We start from the raw sequence: 22,683 nt of genomic DNA on the forward strand, positions 1-22,683 counted from the left end.
GGTACAGTCAGCAGTGCTTTTTTGATGGAACTTTCAAGAGCTGCTCGAAACAATTTGCACAGCTGTACACAGTTCATGCTGATATAGGGAGTTCAAGTGAAAATACATAAATCGTACCAATTTTGTACGCACCGCTCCCTGACAAAACTGAAAGTACACTCATGTCCAAAATTATTGTTGCATATCTATAACTGTCTTCTTGTAAGAATATAATTTGATAATTTTGCAGAGTACTTTTAATACTTATATTATGTGTATAATCAGGAAATTTATATTTGTGATAAATTTCATAGGAAAAGAATTATAAATACGAAAACCATAATGAGTAAAATAAAATGTAACTAAATGGACAAGAAAATTTTATTTTCGTTTTATTGTTCTTATTTACTGCTCTTTTGACATGAAATTTACCACATACTTGTCTTTGCCGATTATACACATACTAACATTATAAGAAATACCGGGCGAATTCGTTATCAAATTATATTACTAGAACAACATATTTATAATCATGTAACAATAATTTTGGACATGAGTGTACATACAGAAACCTGTTTACCTTTGTTAGGTGTTGGTCTGAACAACACGATTCTAAGGATCATCTAGTTTCTTTCATGCTTCTTGGCGTCCGGTAATGTTACGTCTAGCAATTTTCTCTCAGGCTCGTGGCAGTCAGCACGCCATCGTGGCAGTCAGCACCTTGATATTGGCAATTAGCGCCAGTCGTGGCAATCAGCACCAATAATTGGCTGTGGCAGTCAGCACCCGTGGCAGTCAGCACCCCACCATTACGGTTGGGATGATATTCTTGGACATAAAGAGCAACCAAGGCAAATCATTCACGGTTTTCTTTCTGTTCCTTAGTTGGCATTTTTATGAAACATATGATAAACGATCAAAATGTAGTTCCTGTGCCGGTATCAGAAAATACACAGACCTAATTTTCTTTACAAATATCATTAATTCATACTAAGTACTTTTCCGGTACCATCATTCTAATATCAATATTTGTACACTACGTGCAGTTTTGTGTAGGAAGTGAAATGTACAAACACTGGAGGCAAGGGCGATCCTGGGGGGGGAGAGGGGGCCCGACTTCCCAAAGCTCATGTGGGTCCCCCTACTGTATTTGTGAATATACAATATTTGGCATAATTGAGTGCAATTTGTCTTAAAATCTTCACACACACACACACACACACACACACACACACACACACACACATATATATATATATATATATATATATATATATATATATATATATATATATATATATATATATATTCTGCATCTGTAATATTTTCCATAAGTAGAAGCTTTGCTTTGTATAGGCCTATACTTAAACACAAACAATTTGCTGAGCAAAACAATATATTTACATTAAAAACTACATACGTGTTACAGTTTCGCCAACTAACATTTTGCCTTCATCAGACACTATCTGAATGAGCCCCCCCTCCAAATTTAAAGAGAAATCGGCGCTCTTGACACAAACTATTGCTTTTTTATTGGTTTATTTCTGAAGAACAAATAAAGAATAAGCATTTATATTGGTGAATCAGCCAGCGCGACAATTTCCCTGGATTTTCACATTTTATCGAAAAAATCCCTTTTTGATAATTATACCTACATAAGGAAAATTCCCTGAAACTACGAATAGTGCTCCCAATCCCAACCAAACTATATATTTGACACACACACCGTGTGCGTGGGTTTCCTCGGGGTTCTCCCGTTTCCTCCCACTTTCTTCATTCCACCATTTCATTCATTACTCATCGTCACCGTCTCCTTTAGCCTCACCGGCATAACCGTGGGACGTAAAACTCAAAGATTTCATTTCATTTCATTTACATATTTGACTGATCTAATTCTCACATTTTCCACACCTGTCGGTGCAGGGATGCCCGACTCACAAACATGTGTACATTTACTTATTTGGCGGATAGTACACATAAAATGAAAGGACCTATCTATTTCTCAAAAGTGGGACGTCTGACAGTGTATGAAAACCCGTGACGGTTCGATCCCGGGCCAAACGAGTTTATGGTGGACAAAGCGTGTATGTGGGATTTCTCGGTGTTCTCCCATTTCCTCCAACATTCTAACCCGAATAATTATTTAATCATTGTTCTTTTTCATGAATCACACGTCTTCATTACCGTAAACACCATAACCATGGGGCGTTAATCTAAAAATTTCGTTTCATTTCAAAACCGGTGACAATCGTGGAAAGCCGGAAGGTATGGCAACCCTGGTCGTAAAGCAATAACTAGACTCTTGATTGCATTTATGGTTTTCTTGCCTTATTAAAGGTACAATTTCGTGTTTCTATGTTTCTTACATAGTTCAATTCTTTGTTAAATAATAAAACAGAAATTAATAATGTATGACCAATACATACGTTGGAGTTCGAGTGCATGCTGTTATTTTTATAAAAAATGAATACTTCGTAGAACTAAGGTCGATCAAGTAGATTTGACGTGTTTTCATTGCGAGTCATGTGATTTGCTTGGCGAAGAACGAAGAAAGAATGAAGCTCTTTTTATCAGATTGGTTTGATGGAGGAAGTTGAGGTATTGCTTGGTTGACATTGCTCCAGAACACGTGATATGTGTAACGTGAGCATTGCAGCTGTAGTTACATACACACTTTCTATTCTTGCATTGTTCTTCGTTTATTTTCCGTAATTCCGACTATTATTGTTTCTCAGACACCGTTGAGTACTGTCTCAAATTGACTACCTTTTTGCAGTAAGAAGGTAAGTAAAGCTAAGTGATTTTGCCTTGTAAGTAGTGTAATTGTTTCATTAAATGTATTTTTGTATTTATTTTTGAAATAGACGAATATTAAATGTGAGAGGAAATATGTACTTCGTATATCCAGGCGTGCAATACTTTCCTTGAATAGGGGCCGCGGTGGCTCAGTGGTAGAGCGTTCACCTCCGGGGTTCAATCCCAGCCCCCGCCAAGTGAACTTTGTGGTGGGTTTTCTTGGGGTTCTCCCGTTTCCTCCCACTTTCTTCATTCCACCATTTCATTCATTACTCATCATCACCGTCTCCTTTAATCTAACCGGCATAACTGTGGGACGTAAAACTCAAAGATTTCACTTGCGTTAACAAATGGGTAAATAATTGTGAAGGTCATTTTCAAAACCTATCAAGTCCCTTTCGAGCAAAGAAAAACTTGGAAGAAGAGCTTTCTCAATATTTGTTCAAAATAGGGTTTGCAAGTTTTGGATATGACTTTCACAATTTGTATACCGGTATGTAAAATTTTGCGACTACAGTACATAGCCAAGATTGAGCTATGTGAGTAAAGCCTTTGTATTTTCCGCTTGTTTACTTCAGTATTATTGTCAATTGTCTACTTGCCTGTTTCGAAAATTAGAAATATATGGAAACTTGTTAGCTACAGCCAACAGCGCCGACTTTCCAAAATTTATGTGGGTGCATATCAATGGCGGGACATGTTATATGTTTTCAGGGGAGTCTCGATATTTTTTAATTGATTTTCATTTAGTTAAAATCTTTTGTTAATACTGTCATAAAAAACTGTGCTGTGATAAAGTAAAATTATACCGGTACTATAAGGATAAGTTGGGGCTGCCCTAGCGCAGTCGGTAACACAGCTAACTTAAACGTACATAAGCAGGTTCAAACCCAGGTTCAAGTTTAAGGATAAGTTACCGTAATGAATATTCCCAATGTGATCATAACATTAAGTGTATACTTGAAGCAGCTTAGATGATAACAATGATTGCAAGAGGCAATGATATTATCAACACGTTAATAAAAAGAATACTACATTCATACAAATTAAAATAAAAAATCTTCATAAAAGCAAATAATTTTAATGGTATTACAGAAAGAACTTGCAAGAATTTTATTGTGAATATAAACTATAAATGACTAACTTGAGCGTGTTGTTTGGTTGCCTTTGCACCAACATATTGAAACAAACAGTTGTTTTAGAGGTTAGAAATTTTAACCTCTATCTCAATGTTTTAATTGCTTATATTTGATAATGGCAAGTGAGAGATATTTATCTTATTTTTTTTTGTCATATTAAAAATCTTGCGGGTGCGGCGCACCCACAACATTGTGTGGGTGCTGGAGCCCCGGAGCACCCACTTAGTCGGCACGCGTAGCTAGAGCTCTACGAAGAAGGGGCGTATCATTGCAATATAGGTAGTCTATGCACTTTGTTAGTGCATTGAAAATAAAGGCGAATCATTAAAAATATGTAACCACAAGTTCTATGATACTGTTAATGTACGACGTCAGTTAAAAGGATTTATTACCTCGTGCCAGAGATGGAGTGGGTCGGTGGGTCAAGTTTTTTGAGTGGGTCGTGGGTCAACAGCATGTGACCCACTGCGACCCACCACCCACCATGACTCACTGTGACCCACCACCCACCGTGACCCACTGCGACCCACCACCCACCATGACCCACCGACTCAATATGATCTACCGACCCTCTCTGCTCACTGCATTGTAGACAGTATCTTCTGAAGACTGGTAAATTTGTCTCCGTTTTACTTTCAAGACCTTCCTTTCCCTTCCTTTTCCACTTGTTTCTGTCTACTTACCTGAGGTGAGTATATCTAACCAAGTGAAAAAGGAACTTCAGGCACTTTTGGATATTGATATTTTTAATTGTAATAATAGCAATAGGACTTACACTACAACTTGGCTTTCGAGACCTGAGAGTTTTTAGAGCTAACTACTGGAAAAAGTACATTTTTGAATCACTGTAATATATAAAAAATTGCATGTAACTATGTGTGCCTGATCATCACGGTCAAATTGCAAAGTCAAGTGAAATTACTTTTGGTATATAGTTCGGCCTTAATCCAAATTGGGATGTTATATTGCTTTTATTATAATGCATAATATCCTAAGGAGGTAGTGAGGATCCAAATTTTTGCGGAAAAAAAAAATGAGTATCTCGCAAGCCGTTAAACTTACGGAGCTGAAATTCAGTGTATTAACTCTTTATTGAAAATAAACAGAATGTGTCCTAGCATTTTTAAAATTCTCCTTTATGTGGGGGAGGGGCACTTTTCTATATATGGAAAATCGATAGTGAGTTGGTTTGTAAAAATTAGGGATGGGCACGAGCGAGTTCGAGCGGTTTTTCTTTGAAACTCGACTCGACTCGAAACAGACATGTTTGAACTGGACTCGAGAACTCGGCTCGAAAAATTTCCTCTAACTCGACTCGAATTTGGTTCGAGTTTCGAGTCGAGCCTAAAGAGCCAAATCGAGCCTAATCGTGTGTGTAGTTCAAGTACTCTCTTCAAGTATTATACATACACAATACAATTATTATCAATGACACTTCTTCTTCTTCTTCTTCTTCTTCTTCTTCTTCTTCTTCTTATTATTATTATTATTATTATTATTATTATTATTATTATTATTATTATTATTATTATTATTATAAGGACCGCCGTGGCTCATTGGTAGAGCGTTCACCTGTGGTGAATGGGGTCCCGGGTTCCATCTCTGCTCCCGCCAAGTGAACCTTGTGGTGGACGAACACCGTTTGCATGGGTTTTCTCGGGGCCCACCCATTTCCTCCCACTTTCTTCATTCCACCATTTTATTCATTTCTTATCATCACCATCTCCTTTAGCCTATTCGACATAAGACTGGGACGTAAAACTCAAAGATTTATTATTATTACGGCGTTTTTGCTTCGCAATCGGAAGGCCCCATGCTCGAATCCAGAGTTCAGTATCCTGACTGAGGTTTTCCAGGGTTTTCCTCAGTTACACCAGGTCAATGTTGAGATGGTACCTTAAAATACAGACCCTGGCCGCCATCCTTCCACTTCATTTCCCAATGTTGTTATTATTGTTGATTTGAGTGCTCCAGTGTAAAATGGCCTCTGAGATTGTATCTGGTAGCTTAGTAATAAATATATATCTCTCGTTCACTTAATTCTGCAAAAGATGACTGATGGTGGGCATGAAGTCATACGTTTCCAGGTACATATACAATTCCAAAGAGACCACCACTTTTACGATACTTTTTCGATACGAGACAGACACAAACTTTGTCTCCTAGACTATTGTCGTGGTCTGTATATGAGTAACTTTAAGACAGAATCTATGCTACATTCGCGAAGTGTTCTCTCGGTATTCGTGTAAAATTGATTCAAATGCGAAGTTCTCCGCGGCCCAATGCATATTGCACTAATTTTAACGGCGCATATGTCATTTGCATATTTATGGGCCTTCATATATCCGGAATTCAATCATACACTACTATAACGCTCGGGAACAAATATTTTTTACACTAGTTTATTTAGATGGAACTGGATATGAATGTGGGTATATACAACAAAAAATTGGATCAAGTATTGGATCAAAGAATTGTTTTGAATGAATATTAGTCTAGTAGTACTTTACTAAGTAAATAAGCAGAACGATATGGAGAGATTTGGATCGGATAAGCACAACAGTGGCTTGTGATTGAAGAAGACAAAATTATGTATGTAACACTGCTGTCAGAAATAAGATAAAGTATGAATAATGATAATATATTGTAGATATTCACTTATTATTATTATTATTATTATTATTATTATTATTATTATTATTATTATTATTATTATTATTATTATTATTAATTGCAGCACGCAAAGTGTCACACATGTAAATATTTCGTGAAAGCAGAGAAATGAACTTGTTTTTCCGATTGCCTTTGTAAATAGCTGTGGGATTCTTATTGTTATTTGAGGAGTGTCTGCAAATTTTGACTACCATAGCTTTGCTCAAATAAATGAGACACTGCCGCAGAAAAGTAATATTGTTCTTCTTCTATTTTTATTGCCTACTACAAAAAAGGAAAGAGCTTAAAACTATTCAGTAAAGAAAAGTCTGAACCCCTGTAGGGAGGGACCTCTGATTACAGATTCCGTTTGGTGGTAACTTGTTTACTTGCAGAGTTGCAGGGCCGTTGAACAATAAACCACACGTGTTCAGTTCCAATGAATAAGATAAAAGAGAATTTCCGACCATACAAAATATGAAGAAGCGAAGTCATCACTTTATTTACCATGACATGTTGGGGGGGGGGGGGTAGCTCAGTAGTAAAGCGTTCACCTCCGGTGCTTGGGGCCTCTGGTTCGATCCCAGCTCGCGCCGTGTGGACTTTGTGGTGGACAAACACCGTGCTCAAGGGTTTTCTCGGGATTCTCCCGTTTCCTCACACTTTCTTCATTCCACCATTTCATTCATCTCTCATCATCACCGTCTCCTTTAGCCTAACTGGCAAAACCGCGGGACATAAAACTTAAAGATTTCAACTCGTTTTTACCATGATACGAGAGGATTTAGCGAACATCATGATAATTGTCACTTCTGGTAAAATTAAGTTATTAGGTGGACTGGATTGGTATTAAACCACAAGGGAAACTTGTTTGGTATGTGTCATTGTATCGAATTGCATAGGAATGACGAACTTTCTTTTCATACTTACTCGAAAATCAGAAAATGTGACATACAATTACAGTGGACTCTTTTTAATTCGAAGTCCAAGGGGACACGAAAAAACTTCGAATTATCCAAAATTCGAATTATCCAACAACATTCATTTTCACATATATAACAACAAACAAACCAAAGTACTGTGCATCAAAATGGTGTAGACTTTACCTTTAAAGCAGCTTGTTATTTGCGTGATCGAATACCGCAAACTAACAAACGACTTTGACACCACATAATTCAAACTACGTGTTCAATGGAAAATATATTTACGTACAACACTACAACATACATTGAATAATCCAAACAATTAAACACCAATAACAATTTGAATATTCTGTTCTCACTTTTAAGAAGTCGTAAACCACATTTGCTTAAATTTGATTGTTTTTGTACGGTCAATAAATCTTGAATTTCATGTATTGCGTGGAATACGATATTAATAACATTTTGGTTGACTTTATCAATAATTCATCTTAAATTTTCAACCAATTCTGAAACAAGATGAGATTGGCACACGTTCTCTATCTTTACTTCTTCCCCAACTCACCTTCATCTTTATCATTACATAGATTTTCTATTTATCTTTTGTATTACTCTTCCCTATGGGTGCATCTGGATAACTGAAAACACGTTAAAATTGTATTTCTCTGTTTACATATCCAACATTAAAAATTTTCAACTGCATTTACTTCGAATTATCCAAAACATAGGTTCAAAAGTTCGATTTATCCACGACTTTTTACTATTGTTTTCAACACAGTTTAAAGGGGAATGGACTTCTGTTCGAATTATCCAATATTTCGAATTATCCAAGTTCGAATTAACGATACTCCACTGTATGTTTCCACGAGCTGCCCATATTATACAAATAACAACATTGTTATCCGGAATAGGCTTTTTATAATATTGGTAATAATAATAATAATAATAATAATAATAATAATAATAATAATAATAATAATAATAATAATAATAATATGTAGAAACTAGATGACGATTATTCTTCTCGCAAGAAATTCTAAAGATGAGGAATTTAAAAATACCATAGGAAAATTATAAAGCTAAAGACAATATAGGAATATTACTAAAGGGTATTATGAAGATAATTTAAAGTTAAGTATGCTTTTTTTGTAACTAGAATTCTTTATAATGATTGATACTAACAGAAAAACAGACTAATAAAGCAATATGTTAATACTGAAAAATTAGTAATTTCTCCATATAGCCTATGATAAGATATTCAGAAAAGTGATCAATTTTGAATTATCCCTTTTATTAATCATTCATAATGGGAGCCATTTCAACACAGCTATACACAGTCACATATATAAAGACAAGGAGATGTAAAATATTGGAAAATATGGTAAATTTTACGTATTAATTAATTAATTACGAGTATTCATAACGTGAGAGCTGCTTCAACACGGCTATAGCATAAAGGTATATACCAGGAGATAAATTGATGCCCACATCAATTTGATTAAAGAGGGGTTACATGAGATAAATCATGTGTAGGCCTATATCCATCTTAGAATACCCCGGCAACCCTGTTATTTTTCTGTTTTGGAGTTAGCAGTTATCTGAATCACCGCGGTGCTCCGCCCGGGTTTAGGGTTGTCAACGGATCGAGTGGCTCGGCTCACAGCTCATCTACTACCGAGCCGAACCGAGAAATGAACCGAGTCAACACCTCCCCTAACCGAGACGGCAAAAACCGATGGCTCACCTGAGCCGAACCGAACTGATTCGGTGGCTCATCCCGAATGAGTCGGCTCAGGCCATCGGCTCAATTGAGCCGAGCCGATGGCTCATCCCAACCGAGCCGGCTCGAGCTGTTTGCTCAGTAGAACCGAGCCGAGCCCATTGACATCACTACCCGGGTTGGGCTTCTGCTTAGGACGACCGTGCAGGTCTCATCCTTGATGGTAAAAACTACAGTATATACATATATTGGTGCTCACGACATTTGAGGCTGTCCTTTTATTTAAAAATAATCTATTGTGGTCTCGTTATCGAGACGAGATGAGATGCAAGCAGTGTTCCCTCTCGTGAGCAACACTAAAAGTATTCCACAGTACGGCTTACATTTCTCATGGCTTTCGCTTTACAGTTTAATCAGGCCATATTTCAAATCGAGCTAAAACGAGCTAAACGAGCGAGCCATGTACCAAACTCGACTCGACTCGAAACTCGATCTCAAAAACAGTAACTCGGCTCGAAACTTGACTCGAGAAAACAGCCTTTGACACGGCTCAAAACTCGACTCGAATTCGAGTCGAGTTTCGAGTTTCAGCTCGACTCGTGCCCATCTCTAGTAAAAATCGAAAACGATCGATGTTATTTAATAAAAAAAATCAGAAACAAAAAAATACAGTGCTTGGCTTCATATATCCATTGCTTTCTGTTATAGCCCTAATAATTGCAGAAGCTTATGTTTACGGTATTGTATGGAGCGCTTACAGCACAGGGCAATCAACCCATAAAGTTGTGAGAAAAATAGGCATAAAATTTGTACTGTAAGCTTAATTACACGGAACTTTTAAGTTTGGATTGTACGCATAATTGTATGGAAAATTTTACACTTTTTTTTTCCTTTACGTTGGTCTACTTACTTTGAATTGGAACTTTGAAATTTCATCCTTTTTTCCACTGAAAAGTATTGATAATCCAACAAGGAAATAATTATATTATGATAATTTAATTTAAATTCATCGTAATTTGGCACATGGCAAACAGCAGTGTGGTAATTGAAGGGGAAGGAGGGAAATTCCCATTCACCTCTGAACACTTTCCAGGAACCTCGTTCCCTTTCGCTTTCTAGACGGAGGAGGAAACTTGGTAATGGTATCAAACCTTCATGTGTAACTACAAAAATTAAATTTATACACAAATAAGAAATCATCAGTTTATCAGGCTTTAATTGACAATTTATTCACAAGATTCCCTATCAAAGACGTGGTAGATGAAGTTTCTGTTCTCCATGGGTCGACATTGCCAACTGACATGGTCGATATGGAAAAGATGTATGGTGATGGAGAGATGATACTTCTTGTTGAGTATTTCAAACCTGACCAAGAAAAATCGTTATCAGACTTAAGTCTAACAAGTAGATTGTTTATGAGAAGTTGCAGATATCGGGTAGAAGTATTATCAATTTCCACGACAGAGTGCGAACAGGGATTTCCCCTTATGAATTTACAGATTACTGATATTAGAAATAGACTAAGTGCTCAAACATTGTCTAACTTGTTGCTCATCAATGTTAATGACCCACCGCTAGACAAGCTCGAAATAGACGAACTAGTTATTTCTTGGCTGAAGGATGGACATCATTCCGCTGCGGACGATTTACCACGAAAAAGTTACCAACAGGAAATAAATCCGATTGCAGATTTGTTTTAAGGTGGAAAATTACGAGCTACGGAAAATGTATACTTGTATTACTAATGGCTTATTTATGTTATTCAACTTTGTACCTAATTTTTAATAAGTCTCTTCTTTGCTTTAGGTAAACTACTTTGAATAAATATTCATAATAATTGAAATTATGCATATTTGTAACTTAAATTTAACGTGGTGTTTTAGTGATTACACAAATTACAATTATGAGCATGCTTTATGGAAATGCTCTCACATAGGGTACCAGAGCACCTTTATACACTATGAAAAACTGATTTTTCAAGTTTTTTGTGACAAAAATACTGTGAACTGAGAAACCATAAGCTTTTCCATATTGTACAGGGATATTTTCCTGCGAATAGAAGTTTCTTGGGGAATGCGTTCAGAAATTAACACTTGCAAGAATACTCTCTTAGTACAAGTATATTTTAGGCACACACTAATTTCCCCCCACCTCGAACTGTTTCAATTTCCTTACTGACAAACACCTTACCATTTTATATTGTAAAGGTCAGATCCACCGTTATTGTATCAGAGTGGTGCTTGAGCGATTGACTAGAAATTCAAACTACGATTAGTGACAATTTCACACTCTTGTTTTATTACAAGTGTAAACTCTTTAGTCAGTTCAGAAGAGGCCGTGGATCATGTTCAGAGTTGATGACGATGGATTTTGGTGAGTCAGAGTTAGGTCAAAGTGGATGAGAGTGGTTCACGGTGGGTGGTGGGTCACCGTGGGTGGTGGGTCAGAGTGGGTCACGGTGGGTCGTGGGTCATGGTGGGTGGTGGGTCGTGGGTCACGGTGAGTGGTGGGTCAGTGGGTCGTGGGTCACGGTGGGTGGTGGGTCGTGGGTCAAGTTTTCATTGACCCACGCCAACTCTGTCTCGTGCTAACGATACCAATATTGTTTTTTTTGGGGGGGTGACATTTAGTATCTCCCCCAACTCGTTTCATGGTTCCAGAACCGAGTACCTTGTTTTTGTCTAAATTGTGATAAAGGTAGAAGTACAAGGGCCCCTGGGGGCTTCTAACTCCCTTCGCTTGCTGTCCCTAGCTCAGCTATATTTTGTAAAGTAAGTAACACACTGTAAATCTTATATGTGCAAGATTGGGGGAGATACTAAATATCAGTCTTTTTTTAAAAAAAAAAGAAAAAAAAGAAAAAAACGAAAACTAAAAGGTACAGGCCACTGCACTAAACTTTCTTGTCCCAATTACTTAAAGTGGAGCACGTTGTGGTGAATATTTACTAGTGAAATACGAACAAAATTATAGTGTTTTCGAAAGAAACTTCGACCGAAGAAAACTTATCCCCAAAAGTAAACTTCCCCTTGTGGATATGTTCATAATGAAATATATATTTAAGAAATACGAAGAATATAGTCTGAATGTTTTTTTTTTGTTTGTTTGTTTGTTTGTTTTTAATGCCCGGAAAGGAATTCAGTCCCACGGGTAAACTATCCTGTCTTGATTGATCAAGAATTGACTTACCGTGTATTGTGATGTTATTAACGAAACATTTACAGAAATGTGGACAAAATTGACGGAAAAGTTTTAAAAAAGAATGCCCGAAAACGATCCCCAAAAATAAACTACCCCTTGTGGATTATTCATGAAAATGTGTTATGGGATATTGACCGTTATTAATGAGACATTTATTTATGAAATATGAGCAAAATCGTCTCAGTCGTTTTTGAGAAAATCGCCCAGAAACATACTACCCTTTTGTATATTTTCAGGACAAATGAATTATACCATATTGTCAGGTTACTAACTGAATATTTATGTATGAAACTCATCCCCAAGAATAAACTACCCCTTATGTATTTTTTTTCAGAGCAAATCATTTATGCTATATTGTTAGGTTCATCATCATCATCATCATAGGCATTCTGCCATTACTGGAACGTCACTTGACACAACTGAGAAGCTTCTACGCTCCATTGTCTTCCGCTAACCTCTTCGTCTTCATGTACGATTTTTCTATTTTGATATTGTTCATTGTAGTCTCCTTCCCTCTCTTTCCTGCCATCATACCCTCTAGCACGTCCCTCATGATACTGTTCCTTCTTATTCAATGCCCTACCAGCTTCTCTTCCTCTTCTCAATAATATCTGAAATTATTCTTTTCTATCCTACTATTTCTAACACCCTTTCATTCGTTTTCCGCTCGACAAAGCTAATTCGCTCCATTCTTCTCCACACCCACATTTCGAAAGCTTCCAGTCGTTTCTAATCATTTTTGCGTAATGGCCATTGTCAGGTTAATCCACTGTAATTAAATATTTATGAAATATGAACAGAATCGCTTGAGTCGTTTTTGAGAAAATCGTTCTAAAATAACTTACCCCTAAGAGTAAACTACCCGTTCTGTTCCAGAAAAGTGCCTTACACAACAGTATGGGGTTGTTAATGAAACATTGATGTATGAAATTTAAACAAAATCGTCAGAGCCGCTTTCGAGAGAATCGGGATTTGGAATTTTCACCCTTCAGTAAACTAACCTTAATTTTGGGGGATAGGAAGGAAATTCGAAAAATGCCCCAATAGAATCCTATAAAAATCCTGAATTTAAAATTTTCTGCAAATACGTTGAACGGTACAGTCTCTGGACGAGTGAAGACCTTTACATCGGGACGAACAGATATCTAAAAAACAATTTTTCAGTATATAGGAACCATGAAATGGTATAACTACGTTGAAATCTCGAATTCAATTTTTTTTTTAATGATCACAGTACTTTCTTCTCTATCATCGCTCGAACGAAAGAAAAAGTGTTACTGTGACTTCTAATCCAAAGTTAGAAATGTGGTATTAAAGTATGTACGATGGAAGCCGAGCTACATATACTTCTAAAAATGATTGAACCTGTTATTTAGCCACTTTAGCTCCAAACTTTTTTTTTTCTTTCGCTGATTGGTAGATTTTTGGGGGTAAATTTTCAAAACACATTCTAGCTGCTTACGGTAGTAGAGTACGATAGGGTAGGGAAAATTAGAGTAGAGTAGTGTCGAGTTGACTTAGGGAAGTTTGGATCCATTTTTTTTTAATTAATAGAATGTCATTTCTTTTGACTGCGTAAGGATACTAGCTGGAGCGGGCATTGTAAATTCACCCATCTTTTCGTCCCCTCATGGCTCACGAACTTACTTAATGCTTCATAGTTTCTCTCTCTCTTTCTCATTTTTCATAGTAAAAGACAACAATAATGGTAATAACCCGCTGGTTGCTTCAAATTTTGACAAGCTAGTTAGGAGAATCAGTTGAATGCGCCACACTTTGTTCTGATAATGTTTCCAAATTTAACGTCCCTTTCAGCAAAGAAGCCACAGAAATACGATTTTGCTCTTATACTTAAAAACAAGGGTTCCCACAGGCGGGTTTTAGGGTGCAGATTGATTTTCGGAAGGAGGGGGATAAGTTTCAATTGATTAGAATTAGGAATTACACTTTTGGGCTTCTATAAAGGTAATCAGAAAGTTCTTTCGCTTTTTGTGGAGGTCTGTGTTCCACTGGCCCTCACACTGTGAGTTGAATGCAAATGGGGATAAAGCGAAGGTCGGTTGTTGGTGTGGCAGTTCAGTTACACTATGAACTTGCGTAAGGACAGAGTGAACATAGGATCTTCACAGAATGTCATAAGGGCGTGTATGCTGTACGACTTCAAAGTGGGGTCAAACGCCTCTGCGGCGGGGCGGAGGGTAGGCCAGGTCTTTGGTGAGGGTTTCGTGACTACGCGGACAGAGCAGAGGTGGTTTAACAAGTTTAAGGACGGTGACAAAACACTCGAAGACACACCACGTGCCGGAAGACCAACCAGGCCCGTGCTGGCCCACCGGGACATGTCCCGATGCGCCCTCTGAAACATCACATAATATAAATAAAAATACAAGTTTTTAAATACTGAATTCTTACAGTTTTATTGGCAAAGAACCCGTGAAAGGTGCAGTGCGCTCTTTACATTAGGCGCCTTTGTGAAACCACATCAAAGATGAACGATTTTATTTATTCTTCTGTATACCAAAATTCTGTACAATAAAGACATACAGCTATTGTTAGTAAAGAACCCGTGTAGGTTAGAGTGTGGCCTTTTAAAGGGCTTGCAAATGAATAATCATAATTTATTGCATCCGTTCATCGTCATACAACGAAATTGGACATGTCATTTATATATATACCAGTATACATAAACATACATACTATTACTACATATAGATTCTTATGGTTTCACTAATTTACTTACTATACATTTAATTTTACGTATACGAATTATTTTCTACATATTCTTCAACCGAGTAAAAGCAATGTTCTATCAAGTACCTTTTAAGTTTGGATCTAAAGCTGTTGACAGAGACCTGATTTTTTATACATGACGGAAGTAGATTGTATAATAGAGTACCTTTGTGCGTAACTGATTTATTGTATATATTTGTCCTATGTGCATGCAAGTGAATGTCGTCTTTACTTCTTGTGTTATAACTGTGAATGTCTTTGTTAACAATAAATTCACTACTATGTTTTTTCAAATACATTAATATTTCGAACAAATACATTGAGGGAAGAGTCATTATTCCAAGTTCCTTAAAAATATTTCTGCAAGAAGAGTTCCATTTTACTCCTGCAAGTATTCTTACTACTTTCTTTTGTAGCCTAAAGATAGCAATACTTTTAGGTGCATTTCCCCAGAACAACAAGCCATATTTTATTGTAGAATGAAAATTTGAGTAATATATACACTTAGCTGTTTTTACATTAATCCTATCTCTTACACATCTAATTGCATAGCATAGTTTGCTTAGCTTACTTCTTACATGTTCTATATGTGGTTCCCAGTTGAAATTAATTAGATATTTTAACTCCAAGAAAGGTAGCAGTTTCTACATATTTAACTTTTATTATTTATTTTTTATTATTGCATTGGCTTGATTACTTTTACCATTGTTAAAATTTAAGGCACATGTTTTATTTACATTAATGCTTAGGTCATTTTTATTCATCCAACTTGAAAGTTGGTTCATTGCCGCTTGGCAGTTTGAAGCTAATTCGCATTCATCTTTCCCACTAACTATTATGTTTGTATCATCTGCATATAAAGTCACACATGAACTATTAATACTTTCAGAAAGATCATTTATATAAAGAAGAAAGAGAAGCAGTCCTAGAATTGATCCTTGTGGTACTCCACGATTAATAATTTCTTCACTTGACACACATTTTTGAATTTTATTTTTAACTATTCCTGTGATTTCAGTTACTTGTTTCCGATATTTAAGGTATGATTCAAACCATTTATTAGCTAAGCCTCTAATACTATAGCAACTAAGTTTTTCTAGCAATATATGATGATTTACTAAATCGAAGGCTTTTGTTAGATCTAAAAATATTCCTGTAGATAATTTTTTCTCATCCAATAACTTTCTGCAGTTTTCTAGAAAATGAAAAATTGCTGTCTCAGTAGATTTACCTTTCAAGAAACCATGTTGTGTGTTGGATATAATAGAATATTTATTAATGAAATCCATAACCCGATTGAACATTATTTTTTACAGAATTTTACCTATAATGGGTAGCAATGATATCGGTCTATAGTTTTCTGTTTCATTGAGTTTACCTTTTTTGTGCAGAGGTTTAACTTTAGCAATCTTTAGTTTATCAGGAAAGGTTCCTGTGGCGATTGAAATATTTGAGAGATAACATAATGGTTTAACTAAATATTTGTAACAACTTTTTACTAAATTGTTAGATAATTCGTCCGACCCAGCCAAATTCGAATTTTTCATTTGTTTTATTATGATGATTATTTCACTCTCTGTTACTGGTTTCAAGAATATAGATTTATCACATTTTTAAAGTTCCGATAGGTTAGTTTTACTAGTTTCTTTGTTTTTAATAAGAGTTTGCCCTACATTTGTGAAATATTTATTAAAAGACGTTGCTATGTCCTTTGGATTTGTCATGTTCACGCTCTCATAAATTATGCTATTTATATGGGTACTACGTGTTTGCATGTTGAGCTCTTCTTCAATTATTTTCCACATTGCCTTTGTTTTATTGTGTGACTGGAGAATTTTCCTACTGTTATAATTTTGTTTCGCTATCTTCAACAATTTTTTATAACTAGTTTTGTGTTGTCTGTAAATTAATTCATTCATCCCGGTAGGGTAACGCTTCCTAGTTTTATTTAGTTGTATGTTTACCATGTTTGCTTTTAAGATTTCAGGTGTAATCCATTTTATTTTTTTCTTCTTTATTTTACTAAAATTATTTTTATTGGAAATGCTACTTCAAAACTATGTTTTACAGTATCATATATTTTCTCATATACGTCATTCACGTCGGTTAGTTCATAAATATCATCCCAAGTCTCCAAGCTAAGCAAATAAACAAAATAACTAATATTATTTGAACTAAAACATCTCGTTATTATAGGTGTTTCATTGGGTTTCTCTACAGTTGCAGGTGTTTGTTTTAAAATGTTTACTTTTACAATTTGTGCTTCATGATCTGAAAAACCTGTATTTATAACATCTGAATCATAATTCATGACTAATGGATTTACTAAAATCTGGTCAATTTAGATATTGAGTTTTTTTGTTATTCTTATAGGTAATTTAATTGTGGGATTTACGTTGTATGTTTGAAGTAAAGATTCGAAGCTTTCATTGAGTTTTTCACTTAGAAAATTTACATTCAAACCACCTACAATAATTGGAAAGTATTTTTTAACATGAAAATACGCCAAAATTTTATCCATCTTATTGATAAATATTTCAATGTTACTGTCGGGCGTCCTATACACACAAATAATACATATTTTTTGCAAAGGTATCTCTATTATACAACATTCAAACTGTTTTTCTTCATTAAGTTTTTCAAACATAATACACTTTTTTACTTTCATTTCATTCTTAACAAAAATACATGATCCACCTCTTGATAAATTAGTTCTACAATATCTTGCTGCACAGGTAAAGTTTGGAATTGCAATATAGTCAATCTCATCATCTCTATGCCAATGTTCTGTTATACATATAATATCAACATCTCTGTGCAAATCCTGTAACTGTACTGTTAATTGAAGTTGTTTATCTGTATTAAAACCTTGTGTATTTTGATGGAAGAGTGTAAGTGGGTTATTTTTATTAGTAGGAATTTTATTATCGTATTTCTTTGGGGGCTGATCCATATTTTCACATATTGGCGTGTTTTGTTGATTTTTAGTGTTCAAATTAAGTTTTAATTTGTTCGAATTCGTACCTTGATTCTGATATTTACCATCTATTTGTGCAATGTTACACATAAAAAATCACCATTACTGACAAGGGACATCACCCAATTGTCCGGCTCCGATTTTAATGAAATTTTTGTTGCTGATAGAGGACATGTATTCATTACTTGTGATGACAGAAATTTTTGCCATCGTGCATGTTTTCTATTTTTTAATAATTTTTAAAAGTTGTGATGTGGTTAATAGAGATTACTGCAGAAGTCCCTTACTACCCTTTGTAAACGGAGTGTTAATGAAAGAACAGCCATGTAGATACGTATAGAGCCTAGGGGGAAGTCGTATAGTACGTATGACCTTGACGGCAGCCATCTTGAAATCCGCCATTTTGAATTAAGGTCAAGTTTTTAAAATGGGAATAGGGTAATATGATACATAATTGCGGGCTAGAATTTAATCAGAAAGACAATGGTGAAGTTAGTTTTAAGATGCGCTCATTTGGTGAAAAGTTACAGGCATATTAATTGTTTATACTTACTATGTGCGTAAGTCCCTTATCTCCGCTTCTAACCCGCGTATTAATGATGATAAGTGGATAAAGGTTTCGGTAATACATATTATGCCTAGAGGGAAGTGATACGGTAAAGGTATCATTGACGACAGCCATCTTGAAATCCGCCATTTTGAATTAAAGTGAAGTTTTGAAAACTGAAAACCATAGCACGTGGCACCAAATTTTAATAGTAAATTTTCCTCGAAAGCCAATGGTATGCTTATTTTTGTTCTATAGTTAACCAGTATGAATTTATGACTCTTCTAATGTGCACGAAAGGTCCATTATTCGATCTTCCAAATTGGCAACACTCCTAATTTTCACCGCATGTTTTAAGATTCCAACTGACACTTTGTAATTGTTTCCATGGCTCATGTTTTCTAAATTTATTACATTTTTTTTAAGAGTTGCGATTTGTCAGTTCATGAATAGTGTTGGGATAAGCATCCAGCAATCTTTCTGAATCTTGAAGACTTGCCATGTAATTATTAATTTCCTAGGCAGTGTAGTTATTTATTTTATCCCAGAGTACATGAGGAACCTATGGACTTATGTGATGTAAAGAAATACAAATGAAATTATAAGAAATTTGTGTAACACGAACTCACAATTATCATGAAATATAGCCTACATGTTGCGCAAACGACAAACAGTATTTTTTTTAATAAATACAACTTTACAACTTTAAAGAAACAGCAACAATGATAGAAAATATCAAACAGGCATAATATTACTGTTACCAACACACTATTTGTACCATGAATAAAATATGAAAACTGGTAACTTGTTTATAAAATGGTGTAACTTAATCGAGTTCCCGATCAATACTGATTATAAATCTTACAAACATGAACCATCGACAACAATCACTAGAAAACGAATGACTTTTTTGTCTGACTAGCTAAAATATTGCCATAGAAAATAAATAAATAAATAAATAAATATACAATAAACAAATAAATATAAAACAAAACAAAAGACCATTGATTTACACAACAATCATAATTCGTTTCCTTTTTTGAAGTGAATTTTCAACTTATTTCTCGTCTCATCAATATCCATTATAAGCTACGTCTCCGGTATTACCTGAATGCAAAGTTGGAGTTCTTTCGTTCTGCGATGATTCATGTCAGTAAACGAGTTTTTGAATTGCAGGTATAGGAAATAAATAATTACATTGCCTATGAAATTAATAATTACATGGCAAGTCTTCAAAATTCAGAAAGATTGCTGGATGCTTATCCCAACACTATTCATGAGCTGACAAATCGCAACTCTTAAAAAATGTAATAAATTTGGAAAACATGAGCCATGGAAACAATTGCAAAGTGCCAGTTGGAATCTTAAAACATGCGGTGAAAATTAGGAGTGTTGCCAGTTTGAAAGATCGAATAATGGACGTTTCGTGCACATTAGAAGAGTCATAAATTCATACTGGTTAACTATAGAACAAAAATAAGCATACCATTGGCTTTTGGGGAAAATTTACTATTAAAATTTGGTGCCACATGCTATAGTTCTCAGTTTTCAAAACTTGACCTTAATTCAAAATGGCGGATTTCAAGATGGCTGCCGTCAAGGTCATACGTACCATACGACTTCCCTCTAGGCCCTATACGTATCTACATGGTTGTTCTTTCATTAATACCCCGTTTACAAAGGGTAGTAAGGGACTTCTGCAGTAATCTCTATTAACCACATCACAACCTTTAAAAATTATTAAAAAATAGAAAACATGCACGATGGCAAAAATTTCTGTCATCACAAGTAATGAATACATGTCCTTTATCAGCAATAAAAATTTCATTGAAATCGGAGCCGGACAATTGGGTGATGTCCCTTGTGAGTTTAGAAGGAGGATTTCTAATTCTGTTTGATTGTCGTATTGGACATGGTATTTCGCTATTATTTACAGTACGTTTCTTATATGTATCAACCTTCGTTTTTTCAGGTAGTTCTATTACCGGATAATACATATTACTAACATTACTGCTAATCTGTCCTTGCACTAAAACGTCATTATTAGAATCTTCAGTTTTGTGATCTACCTTATGATCTGTCTTCTGTATTAAACAAATTCTGTCCACATAGTTGAGTCTTTCATCATAACGGTTTACATTACCTTCGGCACCTATGTACACTACATTGTCTACATTACTTTGCACATTGGTTAGATCATCTATTTTATATGAAAGCAGAATTGCATTGGAATTTATACTATAAGCTACATTTGCAGTTATCATTTCCTTTAACTTACTACACAAATACTCTTTCCCTGTACCATTTAAATGTAGCCCATGTTTTGTATGATAACTTCTAGGAATATTCTGAATACCCAAAACTTTTACATTATGGAATTATTTACATAAGTTAAATATCTTACTATTAGTATCGCTTACTACTAAATTTACACAAGACAGATTGTTCAGATCATGGCGAAAGGATATTGTGACTACAATAACATTTGTATGTAATAACATCGGGAGGGTTTCACGCAATGTTCTAGTTACATCTTCCGCTTCATTTCTTGCCATATCATTAGTACCACCAATCACTACCATTGTATCCTTGTACTTCATTTTTTTGCTACTTTCAATATAGGAGGCTGCTACCTCATTTAGCTTGGCATTTGGTTTCACAAACCCAGTTACATTGGTTAACTCTTCATTTAAATGTGAAGCTACACCACGACCATGACTGTCAGCTACAATAATAGTTTTACCAGGCGTACAGGATTTTAACCTAAAGCTCTTCTTTTGAGTTCCCTTGTACCTACCTAAACTGTTCCTCTGTACCTTGCACTGAGATTTGGTTAATGTAGTATCCGAATGCTTAACTGATGCATTCAACTCATCAGAATTCAATACACTAAATCTGTTTTGGGTACTTACTTGATACTGTTGATAAGCAATTTTCTGTTCTGAGGTATAAACAGGTTTATTAGTTGAGGTTTTTGATCTGACTGTAGTCCACTTATTGTTTAAACCTTGCACAACTGTACGACATTCTTGTTGAGTAGAAATATTTCTTCTGTCGCACACTGGATTAACCTTCTGGTTCCCGGACGGTTTCTCTACACGAGCTGGTTTACTCTGTCTTTCCTGATTATCTTGAGGCGATGATTTGAGTAGCGGCGGAGGATTATTTTTAATACTGTTTGTGTTCGTGCACTTTCTGACAACGCCACTCCAAGTAGTTTGATGTTGCTTTTCACACACTGTTGATTTCAGGCACGGATTGAGTATAGCCCGCTCCCCCCAGTGATTTTTAACGAATCATAGTGATTCTAACGATTCATATTAGTTCATAATGAATCGGAACCGCATGTTATAAAGATTTAAGCTGTAAATCTTGTGGCAAGGAAGCTTTAGTATAAGTAGTAGTAGTAGCGGTAGTAGTAGTAATAGTAGTTAGTAGCAATAGTAGTAGTACGGTAGTACTAGTAGTAGTAGGAATAGGTTAGAAGCCCCGCAGGGGTTCGTTGGGTTTTGTTCTCGATATAAGTGTAGTACTAGTAGTAGTAGTGACTCTTCCAGTTTCGGTGACAAAGAACTGGGGGGAGCGGGCTATACACAAGCCTCAGGCACTTCTGGTCTTTGTTCATTAGTGTACATATCTTCCCTTTCACGGAGAGGAAAACATCACGGAGATAACATCACAATTTCACGGAGTGTTTCAATTTCTTCATGTAGTTTAGAAATCTCCAAACACATCGAATCAACAATTCCTGTGTTACGCTGATTGTCTTTTGTTTCATTTATACAGAAAACGCAACTCCAAATTTGAGACTGTTTTTCATTACTTACACCGATGTTTTTACCAAAATCAAAATGTTTCTTACAGATTGAACACTGAATTCCATTTCTTGATATTCCATCATACCTACCACAAGTTATTTCTTCATTATTAGATACATCTCCAGCTTTAGCTGCATGTGGCACAACACTTTCCGCCAATGGTGATGAATTATAATATGATTGGATCGCCCCCCCCCCCTAACT

At 35.6% G+C, this 22,683-nt stretch overlaps 1 protein-coding gene across 1 annotated transcript in view; it reads left to right on the plus strand.

Moving 5' to 3' along the window:
• The first annotated feature begins 2,480 nt into the window (after positions 1–2,480).
• Positions 2,481–22,683, plus strand: part of Agpat2 (1-Acylglycerol-3-phosphate O-acyltransferase 2) — a 333,379-nt gene continuing 313,176 nt past the window's right edge. Inside the window, exon 1 of the mRNA XM_081765534.1 lies at positions 2,481–2,762. The gene's annotated coding sequence lies outside the window, so the exon portion shown is untranslated. The remainder of the gene's footprint in view (positions 2,763–22,683) is intronic.

Source organism: Thermobia domestica, chromosome 7 (genome assembly GCF_964235325.1).
Source record: "Thermobia domestica chromosome 7, izTheDome1.hap1.1, whole genome shotgun sequence".
Taxonomy (NCBI): Eukaryota; Metazoa; Arthropoda; class Insecta; order Zygentoma; family Lepismatidae; genus Thermobia; species Thermobia domestica.